Source organism: Salmo salar, chromosome 07, assembly GCF_965601325.2.
Source record: "Salmo salar chromosome 07, fSalSal1, whole genome shotgun sequence".
NCBI lineage: Eukaryota > Metazoa > Chordata > Actinopteri > Salmoniformes > Salmonidae > Salmo > Salmo salar.
Genome location: NC_138297.1, coordinates 33,668,533 through 33,674,532, shown reverse-complemented (window position 1 = coordinate 33,674,532; position 6,000 = coordinate 33,668,533).

The window sequence follows — 6,000 nt, the reverse complement described above, 5'->3', positions numbered from 1 at the left end:
GGATTTGTTAGTGAGCATAGACACACGTGAGCACAAACGTACACATGTACACACACGTAGCGTTCAACACCATAGTGCCCTCAAAGCTCATCACTAAGCTAAGGACCCTGGGACTAAACACCTCCCTCTGCAACTGGATCCTGCGCTTCCTGACGGGCTGTCCCCAGGTGGTAAGGGTAGGTAGCAACACATCTGCCACGCTGATCCTCAATACGTGGGCCCCTCAGGAGTGCATGCTCAGTCCCCTCCTGTACTCCCTGTTCACCCTTGACTGCATGGCCAAGCATGACTCCAACACCATCATTAAGTTTGCAGAAGACACAACAGTGGTAGCCCTGATCAACGATGAGAGCCTATAGGGAGGAGGTCAGAGACCTGGCAGTGGTGCCAGGATAACAACCTCTCCCTCAACGTGATCAAGACAAAAGTGATGATCGTGGACTACAGGAAAAGGAGGGCCGAGCACACCCCCATTCTCATTGACGGGGCTGTAGAGGAACAGGTTGAGAGTTTCAAGTTCCTTGGTGTCCACATCACCAATGAAATGTCATGGTCCAAACACACCAAGACAGTCGTGAAGAGGGCACGACAACGCCAATTCCCCCTCAGGAGACTAAAAACATTTGGCGTGGGTCCTCAGATCCTCAAAAAGTTATTCAGCTGCACCATCAAGAGCATCCTGAATGGTTGCATCACCGCCTGGTATGACATCTGCTCGTCCTCCGACCACAAGGCACTACAGAGGGTAGTACGTATGGCCCAGTTAAACACTGTGGCCAAGCTTGCTGCCATCCAGGACCTCTATACCAGGCGGTGTCAGAGGAAGGCCCTAAAAATTGACAAAGACTCCAAACATCCTAGTCATAGACTGTTCTCTATACTACCGCATGGCAAGCGGTACCGGAACGCCAAGTCTAGGTCCAAAAGGCTTCTTAACATCTTCTACCCCCAAGCCATAAGACTCCTGAACAGCTAATTAAATGGCTACCCGGACTATTTGCATTGACCCGCCCACCCCCATTTTTACGCTGCTGTTACTCTCTGTTATCTATGGATAATTACTTTACATTTACCTACATGTAAATATTACCTCAATTACCTCGACTAACCTGTGCCCCAGCACATTGACTCTGTACCGGTAGCCCCTGTATATAGCCTCACTACTGTTATTTTATTGTTGCTTTTTAATTTATTTTTCTATTTTATTTTTTATTTATTTATTTTTTACTTTGGTGTATTTTAGTAAATACTTTCTTAGCACTTCAAGTGTGCCTTATATTCTAAATAAATCACTGACAGTGTCACCAGCAAAGCACCATCACACCACTTCGATGCTTCACGGTGGGAACCACACATGCAGAGATCATCCGTGCACCTTTGCGTCTCACAAAGACACGGGGGTTAGAACCAAAAATCAAAAATTTGGACTCATCAGACCAAAGGACAGATTACTACCAGTCTATGTCCTTTGCTCGTGTTTGTTGGCCCAAGCTAGTCTCTTCTATTTAGTGGTGTCCTTTAGTAGTGGTTTCTTTGCAGCAATTTGACCATGAAGGCTTGATTCACGTTGTCTCTTCTGAACAGTTGATGTTGAGATGTGTGTTTATTTAGGCTGCAATTTCTGAGGCTGTTGACTCTTATGAACTTATCGTCTGCAGCAGAGGTAACGCTGGGTCTTGCTTTCAAATTAAATTGTATATGTTGCATGCGTCGAATACAGCAGATGTAGACCTTACCGTGAAATTCTACTTAAAAGCCTTTAACCAACAATGCAGTTCAAGAAATAGAGTTAAGAACATATTTACTAAAGTAAAGTGAAAAAAATCTTATCAAAAAGTAACACAAGAAAATGACATAACAATAACGAGGCTATATACAGGGTCAATGTGTGGGGGTACAGGTTAGTCGAGGTAATTTGTAAAGTGACTATGCACAGATAAACAGCGAGTTGCAGTCGTAAAACCAGAGGATGGGGGGGTCATTGTAATTTCTCCGGGTGGCCATTTGATTAATTGTTTTGCAGTCTTGTGGCATGGGGGGTAGAAGCTGTTAAGGAGCCTTTTGGTCCTAGACTTGGCGCTCTGGCACCGCTTGCCATGCGGTAGCAGAGAGAACAGTCTTTGACTTGGGTGACTGGAGTCTTTGGCAATTTTTTTGTCCTTGCTCTGTCACCACCTAGTTACCCTAGTATGTCGTTCCTGGATGGCAAGAAGCTTGGCCCCAGTGATGTGCTGGGCCATACGCACTAGCCTCCGTAGCGTGTTACGGTCAGATGCTGAGCAGTTGCCATACCAGACGGTGATGTAACCGGTCAGGATGCTCTTGATGGTGCAGCTGTAGAACTTTTTGAGGATCTGGGGACCCATGACAAATCTTTTCAGGCTCCTGAGGGGGAAAAGGTGTTGTGCCCTCTTCACCAACTATCTTGGTGTGTTTGGACCATGATAGTTTGCTGGTGATGTGGACACCAAGGAAGTTGAAACTCTCGACCCGCTCCACTTCAGCCCCGTCAATATTAATGGGGTCTTGTTCGGCCCTCCCTATCCTGTAGTCCACAATCAGCTCTTTTCTATTGCTCACATTGAGGGAGAGGTTGTTGTCCTGGCACCACACTGCCAGGTCTCTGACCTCTTCCCAATAGGCTGTCTCATCATTGTTGGTGATCCGGCCTACCACTGTTGTGTCATCAGCAATCTTAATGATGGTGTTGGAGTCGTGTTTGGCCACACAGTCGTGGGTGAACAGGGAGTAGAGGAGGGGACTAAACACGCACCCCTGAGGGGCCCCAGTGTTGAGGATCAGCGTGGCAGATGTGTTGTTGCCTACCCTTACCACCTGGGGGTGGCCTGTCAGGAAGTTCAGTATCCAGTTGCAGTGGAAGGTTGTTTAGTCCCAGGCTCCTTAGCTTAGTGATGAGCTTTGTGGGCACTATGGTGTTGAACGCTGAGCTGTAGCCAATGAACAGCATTCTCACATAGGTGTTCCTTTTTTCCAGGTGGGAAAGGGAAGTGTGGACTGCAATTGAGATTGCGTCATCTGTGGATCTGTTGGGGAGGTATGCGAATTGGAGTGGGTCTAGGGTTTCTGGCATGATGGTGTTGATATGCGCCATGACCAGCCTTTCACAGCACTTCATGGTTACCAACATGAGTCCTGCGGGAAGGTAATCATTTCTTGGGCACAGGGACTATGGTGGTCTGTTTGAAACATGAAGGTATTACAGACTCGGTCAGGGAGAGGTTGAAAATGTCAGTGAAGAAACTTTCCGTTTGGCCGCGTATGCTTTGAGTACACATCCTGGTAATCCGTCTGGCCCCGTGGCTTTGTGAATGTTGACCTGTTTAAAGGTCTTGCTCACATCGGCTACGGAGAGTGTGATCACAACAGCTGGTGCTCTCATGAATGCTTTAGTGTTGCTTGCCTCGAAGTGAACATTTAGCTTGTCTGGTAGGCTTGCATCACTGGGTAGCTCATGGCTGGGTTTCCCTTTGTAGTCCGGAATATTTTTCAAGCCCTGACACATCCGACGAGTGTCAGAGCCGGTGTGGTAGGATTCAATCTCAGTCCTGTATTGTCGCTTTGCCCTTTTTGATGGTTCGTCTGAGGGCATAGGGGGATTTTCTGATTAGTGTCCTGCTCCTTGAAAACGGCAGCTCTAGCCTTTAGCTCGGTGTGGATGTTGCCTGTAATCCATGGCTTCTGGTTGGGAAATGTATGTATGGTCACTGTGGGGACGATATATTTTGATGCACTTATTGATGAATCCGGTGACTGATGTGGTATACTCCTCAATGCCATTGGATGAATCCCCGAGCATATTCCAGTGTGTGTGTGCAAGCGCAAAGGAAATTAATGTGGATGTTTTCAGGTTATTCTGACCTTGAAATACCTCTTTAGGCTGCATCCCAAACGGAACCCTATTAGTGCACTACTTTTAACCGATTCTAGTGAAAAGTAGTGCACTGTGTAGGTAATAGGGTGTCGTTTGGGATGCAGATGGATTCTTCTTCCTGTTATGACAAAGCCTTTGTACCGGCCAGCTGTAATGTGTGTGTGTGTGTGTGTGTGTGTGTGTGTGTGTGTGTGTGTGTGTGTGTGTGTGTGTGTGTGTGTGTGTGTGTGTGTGTGTGTGTCGCGTGTTTGCGCGTGTTTGCGTGTGTGTGTTTGCGTGCGTCTGTTTGTGTATCAAAGAGAAAACATGTTTGTTGTACTAGTTTTGGAATCCTATACTTTCAGGCTTCATCCTATCAGCCATAAGTTAATTCCTATCAGACAATTCCATTCTAACGACTCTGGGTTGGATTAGTGCAGGGAACCTCTTGCTTTGGTACGGTTCTGTGCAGGGATCGTCTCTCTGGCCTGTGTGGTCCTTTTATCATAAGGTGGACAGTAGGGGTCATGTTTTGGACATTGCAGCAGATACTGTGTGGGTGGATGGGTGTGTGTGTGTGTGTCCTCCTACAGTAGGTCTGTCTAAGTAACAGGAAGTCAGGAAGGGAAACATTGGGAGTTACAGGAAGTGATGCGATGGGTAAAGAATGTCACTCCACTGCTGCTCACTGTTAGAAACTGACCAAACACACATCACCACCATGGGACCATGTGAAGACGAAACAATGTATTTACAGCTAGTGACCATTGGCAAAGCTGGAAGACTCTAAAAAGTCCCCAACACACCCTTACCGATTGTGTATGAGTGTGCGCGCCAACCCCCTGCTTCACTGTGTTTTTGCTGGTGACCAACCATTGCTGTGTTTTGGATACTGGTAGCCAGCCTTCGCTGTGTTTTTTCTGGTGACCAATATTTGCTATTTTTTGAATGCTGGTTGCTAGCAAAACCAGCATCAAGTCACATTAACCTCTATGGGCTAGGTGGGACGCTTGCGTCCCACCTACTCAACAGCCAGTTGAATCCTGTGGCGCGTTATTCAAATACCTTAGAAATGCTATTACTTAAATTTTTCAAAAATATGACTATTTTACACCATTTTAAAGATAAGACTCTCGTTAATCTAACCACACTGTCCGATTTCAAAAAGGCTTTACAACGAAAGCAAAACATTAGATTATGTCAGCAGAGTACCCAGCCAGAAATAATCAGACACCCATTTTTCAAGCTAGCATATAATGTCACATAAACCCAAACCACAGCTAAATGTAGCACTAACCTTTGATGATCTTCATCAGATGACAACCCTAGGACATTATGTTATAATATACATGCATGTTTTGTTCAATCAAGTTCATATTTATATCAAAAACCAGCTTTTTACATTAGCATGTGACTAGCATGTGACTAGCATTCCCACCGAACACTGCCGGTGAATTTACTATATGACTCACGATAAACGTTCACAAAAAGCATAACAATTATTTTAAGAATTATAGATACAGAACTCCTCTATGCACTCGATATGTCCGATTTTAAAATAGCTTTTCGGTGAAAGCACATTTTGCAATATTCTCAGTAGATTGCCCGGCATCACAGGGCTAGCTATTTAGACACCCAGCAAGTTTAGCACTCATCAAAGTCAGATTTACTATAAGAACATTTTTATTACCTTTGTTGTCTTCGTCAGAATGCACTCCCAGGACTGCTACTTCAATAACAAATGTTGGTTTGGTCCAAAATAATCCATCGTTATATCCAAATAGCGGCGTTTTGTTCGTGCGTTCAAGACACTATCCTAAAGGGTAAATAAGGGTGGCGAGCATGGCGCAATTCGTGACAAAAAAATTCTAAATATTCCATTACCGTACTTCGAAGCATGTCAACCGCTGTTTAAAATCAATTTTTATGCCATTTTTCTCATAAAAATGCGATAATATTCCGACCGGGAATCTGCGTTTAGGTAAACAGACAAAGGAAAAGAAAGCATTCGGTCGACGCGGGCACACGCCTAAGCCCATAGTACTCTGAGTGGCCACTTGCCAAAAGCGATAAAGTGTTTCAGCCAGAGCCTGCCTCGATATCGTTCAGCTTTTTCCCGGGCTCTGAGA